This window comes from Microtus ochrogaster, chromosome 15, assembly GCF_000317375.1.
Source record: "Microtus ochrogaster isolate Prairie Vole_2 chromosome 15, MicOch1.0, whole genome shotgun sequence".
Lineage (NCBI taxonomy): Eukaryota > Metazoa > Chordata > Mammalia > Rodentia > Cricetidae > Microtus > Microtus ochrogaster.
In genome coordinates this window covers 4,260,412-4,268,129 of record NC_022017.1, presented here as the reverse complement: position 1 = coordinate 4,268,129, position 7,718 = coordinate 4,260,412, and positions in this window count along the sequence as shown.

Here is a 7,718-nt window from a genome sequence, read left to right as displayed (position 1 = left end):
CACTGCACGCTCCTGCGTGTGGTAAAGATGGGCCTATGCAGCCCACATTTTGTATTGTAGTTTTTCATCTGGAGTATTCCAGATCCTACCAACAATCCTATGTTGGGTGCCCAGGGAACTTTCTCTCTACAGCTGGCACTGTGTATTCCTGAGGCCTTTCCCCTCTCTGTGTCTGCGTGCCTTGCTCTCCTTTGCAGACCTATGGGACAAGGCCAGTGTTCCAAGTGTTGTTTTCTCACAGCTCCTGATGATCTCCACTGAGTCAGAAAAGTTCCCAGGATTGAGAGTTGCAGTTAGTGATTCCAGATAAGAGATTTGAGAAACATTAGCACCCTGTTGAATCTTATGGGAAAAATTTTCAAGAAAGAACAGAACATCCAGAGAAAATTACAGCTGTTGCATGTGTGACTGACAAAGTAAAATTAAAAACTGTCCAAAGAATCACCAGTACAATGAGAGAGAAAAGAGCCTGCAAGCTGTATGAATTTTGGTCCTTGCTAAGAGAGACTCCGATCCCATGGGGGCCCATGGAAGGCCATTGCTGATCCAAGACTAGGCTGCACGGCTCCCAACATAAACCCACTGGAAAAGGTAAGTACATAGACACATTCAGGATCATGTAATTTCACATATGAACCAATTTCAATTGCTATAAAATTACTGCAGTTGGCCATGGTGGCCCATGTCTATAATCCCAGCACTTGAGAGGCTGAGGCAGGAGGATTGGGATATAAGACAAATCTATCTCAGAAATAAGCAAACAACTAGGGCTAATTACCTACAATAATGCATTGCAATGTGTTGTCATTGTTGAGACAGGGCCTTATATAGCCCAGGCTGGCCTTGAACTGATCCTCCTGCTCAGCCTTCTGACTGCTGGGATCACTGGGCATGAGCCACTACAGCAGGCATTTCTTAAAGATATAAATCATCATATTAATGCCCTAACATATGAGTAGAGGCCAGGATTAAAAATATAGTGATTTTTGTATACAAAAGTGTTAAGTTACAAGTTATAGCTATAAAATGCTTCATGAGCACACCATAGGGTTCTTGTTTGTTTGTTTGGTTAATTTTTTGAGACAGGGTTTCTCTGTGTAGGTCTGGTTGTACTGAACCTAACACTGTAGACCAGGCTGGTCTCGAACTCACAGAGATCCGCCTGCCTCTGCCTCCCGAGTGCTGGGATTAAAGGCGTGCGCCACCGCCGCCCAGCTGCACCACCGCCGCCCGGCTGCACCACCACCGCCCGGCTGCACCGCCACCGCCCCGCTGCACATCATGGTTTACTAACAAAAGTCTTCCAGCAGAGAGTCAGAGAGGCTCAGCAGGTAATGTGCTTGCTGCCAAGACTGACAATTTGACTATAGTCCCTGGGACCCACATGGGGAAGGAGACTACAGACTCTCACAGTTGACCTCTGACCTCTACCCACACACCCTGCAGAGGCAGGCAGATCTCTGTGAGTCCAAGGCCAGACTGGTCTACAGAGTGAGTGCCAGGGCAGGCCCCAAAAACTACAGAAAAAAACCTATCTTGAAAAACCAAGAAAACAAACAAACAAAATGTCCAAGATGCCTAAGTCCATCTTCAGGGTCCTGATGTCAGGTTTGAGTTTAAATAAACAGCAAGAGGCATATGTAACTTATTAGTCTCTATCAAGTAGTGGCCCTGCCACCAATGGCCACGCAGTTGACAGCACTGCGTGCAGTCTCTGTGAGGACAAGATCTTCCCCTGACAGCACCAGAGTTCCAACCTTGCCCTGTCTAACACAAGAAACTGCAACTCCATGGGGCCCATTGTTTGAACAGCTAGAGAGAGGGGCACACGCATTTTCAGAGAGTCTCCTGCCAGGGTGAATATGTCAAATCACTCAGGAAGACAGAAAACAGCCCACAGAAGGGCAGCAGTGGGCTGGAGAGATGGTTACGTGGTAAGGAGCACAGACTGCTCTTGCACAGGACCCAAATCATGTTCCCAACACTCCTGTTAGGTGGCTCACAACCACCTGCAATTCCAGCTCCACACAGATCTGATAACTCTAGCCTCTCGGGCAGCTTTACTCATGTGCACATGCATACACACACACACACACACACACACACACACACACACACACTACAATTAAAAATAAATCTTAAACATTATAAAGCAACAATAACTAACTGTGGCAGTTTGAATGAAAGCGTCCTCATAGGCTCACAGGGAGTGGTGTTATTTCAAAGTATTAGGATGTATGGCCTTGCTAGAGTGGGTGTGGCCTTAATGGAGGAAGTGTGTCACTTGGGGGTGGGCTCTGAGGTTTCAGATGTTTAAGTCAGGCCCATTGGCTCTCTCTCTTCTTGCTGCCTGCTGATCCAAACATAGACTCTAGGCTCCTTCTCCAGCTCCATGTCTGCCTGCATGCCACCATGCATGATGCCAACAGACTAAACCTCTCAACTGTAAACCCACCCCAATTAAATACTTTCTTTTATCAGAGTTGCCCTGGTTATGGCATCTCTTCACAGAAATAAAACCCTAACTAAGACACTACCTTAAACATAAATGGAATACATTCTTCACTGTTGAAAGAGGTCGCTTGTTGGTTCCCAGCTGCTCAGCAGCTCAGACCCAGAATAATCACACAGAAACTGTATCAATTAAAACACTGCTTGGCCCATTAGCTCTAGCTTCTTATTGGCTAACTCTTAGATATTAATTTAACCCATCTCCATTAATCTGTGTATTGGTACATGGCAGTGGCTTACTGGGTAAAGTTGCAGTGTCTGTCTTCAGCGGGGCAACATGGCTTCTCCTGACTCTGCTTCCTTTCTCCCAGCATTCAGTTTAGTTTTTCCCACCTACCTAAGTTCTGCCCTATCAACAGGTCAAGGCAGTTTATTTAATAACCAATAGTAATCACAGCATACAAAGGGGAATCCCACATCACTTCACCCAAAAGCAAAGAAGAGCTAAATGGGTAAAAAATGAAAGTCAACCGGCTGGGCAGTGGTGGCACACACCTTTAATCCCAGTGCTTGGGAAGCAGAGGCAACCTGGTTTACAGAAGAAGTTCCAGGACAGCCAGAGCTACACAGAGAAACCCTGCTTTGAAAGGGGAGAAAATAAAATAAAAGAAAAGAAAAGAAAAGAAAAAAGAAAGTCAACTATGTACCTGAGCTTTAACATGTCAGGTAAATTCAACCAAAAGTGAGTGTGTGGAATTATATTTTACAAAACAGACTTTAAGTAAAAACACAGTTCTTATTTAATGATAAAGAAATATAAGCATTCATGCTCCTAGAATCGACTAGCCAAAGCACATGCCAACAGCTGGAAGGCGAGGGGTTGTTTCTGCTGTTATTACTCTTGTGGGCAGTGCTAAAGACCCAGGCAAGTGCCCTGTCACTACACCTCCCTAGAATAAGGACTTAAATATCTCAGTCTTAACAATGAATATGGCACAGCTAAAAGGTGAGCAGGGAACCTGAAGAGCACCACAAAGTAAAAGGAAGTGATATACATATAACAGACACACAGATTTTTTTTTCAACTCCATAGGGCTCCTACTACATGGTATATCACACACAAATCTACAGCATCATGAAGATGAATATCAAGCAGATTTCCTACAATGACTGAACCAGAACACAGCACTGGAAAGAAACCCAGACACTTCCCCCAGATCTGGAGATTAAGTGACATATTCGTGAGCCAACTGTGGTTTGAAAGAAGATTGCTCCCATGTGGACTGACTGTCACTATTAGGAGGTGTGGCTTTGTTGGAGGGTGTGTATCACTGTGGGGGTGGCTTTGAGGTCTCGTATATGCTCAAGATACACCCAATGTGGGGCAGAGTTCACTTCCTACTACCTGTGGATATAAATGTACAGGTCTCTGCTCCTTCTCCTTCTCAGCACACCGCCATGAAGATAGTGGACTAAGCCTCTGAACTGTAAACCAGCCCCAGTTAAATGTGTTCCTTTGTAAAAGTTGCCATGGTCATGGTGTCTCTTCACAGCAATAGAAACCCTGACTACGATCTTGAAGAGCAGGAGAGATGGCTCAGCCCTCAAGAAAGTGTAGTTTAATCCAAGCACCTACACCAGGCAGCTCACAGTTGCCTGCAACTCCAATCCTAGAGACCCAACACCTCCTTCTGTCTCCATGGGCATGCACATACACAAATACAAAAAAAAAAATCTTCAAAACAAGAACTTAAGGGCTGGAGAGATGGCTCAGTGGTTAAGAACATTGCCTGTTCTTCCAAAGGTCCTGAGTTCAATTCCCAGCAACCACATGGTGGCTCACAACCATCTGTAAAGAGGTCTGGTGCCCTCTTCCGGCCTGCAGGCATACACACAGACAGAATACTGTATACATAATAAATAAATAAAATAAATATTTGGGTTGGAGAGGTGGCTCAGTGGTTAAGAGCATTGCCTGCTCTTCCAAAGGTCCTGAGTTCAATTCCCGGCAACCACATGGTGGCTCGCAACCATCCGGAATGAGGTCTGGTGCCCTCTTCTGGCCTGCAGGCATGCATACAGACAGAATATTGTATACTAAATAAATAAATATTAAAAAAAAAACAAAAAAACAAGAACTTAAAAAAAAAAGTATTGAGAGGGGCTATGGAGACAGCTCAGTTGATGGAGGATCTCTCGCCTCTTTGACCTCCTTGGGGTCATGCAGACACATGGAGGATCTAACGCCCCCTCTGGTCTCCCTGGGGACATGTACACATGGAGGATCTAGCGCCCCCTCTGGCCTCCCTGGGGTTAAGTGTGAAGGATCTAACGCCCCCTCTGGCCTCCCTGGGAACATGCACACACGTGGAGGATCTAATGCCCTCTCTGGCCTCCCTGTGAACTTAAGAGAAAGCTATCTTGAGAAGGTGCTTGCCTTGACACAGGAGGACCTGAGTTTAATCCCCCAAAACCACATTAAAAGAAGAAAACTGGCTATAGATGTATTGCAAACCCCAACACTCAAGAGGTGGACACAGACAGGTCCTTGGTCTTCACCAGCTGCAATCCTGGCCTATATGGCCAAGGCTAGTGAGAAACCCTGTCTCAGAAAGTAAGGTGGGAGGGCTGGAGAGATGGCTCAGCGGTTAGGAGGACTGGCTGTTCTTCCACAGGTCATGAGTTCAATGGGTCACAACCATCTATAATGAGATCTGGCGCCCTCTTCTGGTGTGTCAGCATACATGGAGGCAGAATGTAGTATATATAATAAATATTTTTTTTTTAAAAAAAAGAAAGTAAGGTGGGAGCCGGGTAATGGTAACGCACACCTTTAATCCCAGCACTTGGGAGGCAGAGGTAGGTGGATCTCTGTGAGTTCAAGTCCATCCTGGTATACAGAGCAAGTTCCAGGGCAGCCAAGGCTATACAGAAACCCTGTCTTGAAAAATAAAAAAAAAAAAAGTGAGATGGGAGCTGATGGGAGGTCAGTACTTGCTGGACAAGCTGGACAACCCCGTCCAGTCCCCTTTCCCACAGTGGAAGGAGAGTGCCAACTTCCACATTAGATGGCTCACAGCCACCTGTAATTCCAGCCTGGGATGATCTGATACCCTCTTCTGAATTCCTTGGGCGCCCACATATGCATTATATAACAGTCACACAAATACATACCTAAAAATAAAAATATAAATTAAAAGAATAGTATAAAATAGTAACGAATCATGCTAAAGTTCTGAGCATAGATGGCGTTTCCCCATTTCCCCAGCTATCAAACTGCAATTTTTAGGGCTCTCACAGGAAAATTTATTTTCAGAAAGAAAAAAAAAATCCTCGTTTGTATAGTGGTGAGTATCCCGGCCTGTCAAGCGGGAGACCGGGGTTCGATTCCCCAACAGGGAGCCAAAAAATAAAACAATTAAAAAAAATTTAAAAAAAGAAAGAAAAAAAATCAGCCTTTGCCTTAAGCCCTTTGTACAGCTCTTGTGATTCATGGTTTTATTTACTCATTGGCTTTTTAAGATTTAGCTACCAGCCAGTCATGGTGGTGCACACCTTTAATCCCAGCAACGGGAGGCAGTGGTGGATCTCTGTGAGTCTGAGGCCAGCCTGCTCTACCAAGTGAGTTCCAGGACAGCCAGGGGGCTACATCCTTAGACTTCTTTCTCACCCCACCTCTCAAAAACAAACAAACATGCAAAAACAAAACCAACATCTCTAGCTCCTCCTGTGGTTTTTTGAGACAGGGTTTCTCTGTGTAGCCTTGTAGACCAGGCTGGCCTTGAACACACAGAGATCTGCCTGCCTCCCAAGTGCTGAGATTAGAGGTGTGTCTCTGCACCACCCAGCTTCCCCTGTGGTTTTACTTATCAGTTTCCGTGGTGAGAACGGAATGGAATGGCCTCCAGAGACTCCCGTGTTTGAGTGCTTGGTCCCCAGCTGCTGGAACTGTTGCGAAGGACTAGGAGATGTGACCTTGTTGGAGGAGGTGTGTCACTGCGGGTGGGCTTTGAGGTTTCAAACTTCCACACCATTACCAGTTAGCTGGTTCTCTCTCTCTCTCTCTCTCTCTCTCTCTCTCTCTCTCTCTCTCTCTCTCCTACCCTTTGTGTTTGTGGACTGGACCCAGCTCTCAGCTGCTTCTCCAGTGTCATTCCATGATAACGGACTTACCCTCTAGAACTGTAAATTCTTTCTGGTCGTGGTGTCTTACCACAGTACTAAAAAATGAGTAAGATAAGTTGCAATCCTTTCCATGATACTTCCGGAGCCAACTACAAAAGAGAGGAAAAGGAAGGAAAACAACAACCAAGTTTCTTAGCAACCTTTGAGAGGTGTGTTCAGTCTACCCGAATCACATAAAAGGCAATCACTAAGGCGCTTAAATTTGGCTCTCCTTGGACTTGTTCTTTTCCTGAGCCTTTTTCTGCAAATCAACTCCCTCCACATCCGCTCCCTTGCTAAAGTCTATCTAAAAATCTTTAGCTCACCACTGTCGTCTGTCCGGTGACAGAGTGCAGACCCGGCACTCAGGGGGTGGGGACAGGAGGGGGTCCAAGCTCATCCTTAGCTCCATAATGAGGCTTGAGATCAGCTAGGCTACATGAGACCCTGTCTCAAAACCAAAACAACACAACTGGGGATGGGACAGCAAGATGGATTAGCAGGGAAGGCATTGCTGCCAGTCCTAACTGAGAGCCAGAGACCTAACTCCCAAAAGTTGTCCCCTGCCCTTCACACGTGCACTGTCTTGGGTATTTGAATACTTGGTCCCCATTGGTTGTCTGTTTAGGTAGGGTTAGAAGGTGTGGCCTTATACCTTTAATCCCAGCACTCAGGAGAAAGAAGTAGGCAAGTCTCAGCAAGTTCCAGGACAGCGTGATCTACTAAATTTCAGGACAGTCAGGGCTACATAGTGAGACCATACTGGGGGGAGAGGTGTGGTCTCACTGAAGGAAGTATGTCACTAGTGGTGGGCCCTGAGGTTTCAAAACCTGCACATCATTTAAGGGTCTTTCTGTCTCCTGCTCACAGTTTGAGATGTGAGTTCTTGGCTATTCCTGCCACCATGACAGCTTCATTCTCACCAGGCTGCTATTCAGCCATCAAGGACTCCACCCCTCTGGAACTCTAAACCAATTAAACGCTTTCTTCATGCTGGGTGGTGGTGGTGGTGGGCACGCCTTTAATCCCAGCACTCAGGAGGCAGAGGCAGGCGGATCTCTGTGAGTTCGAGGCCAGCCTGGTCTACAAGAGCTAGTTCCAGG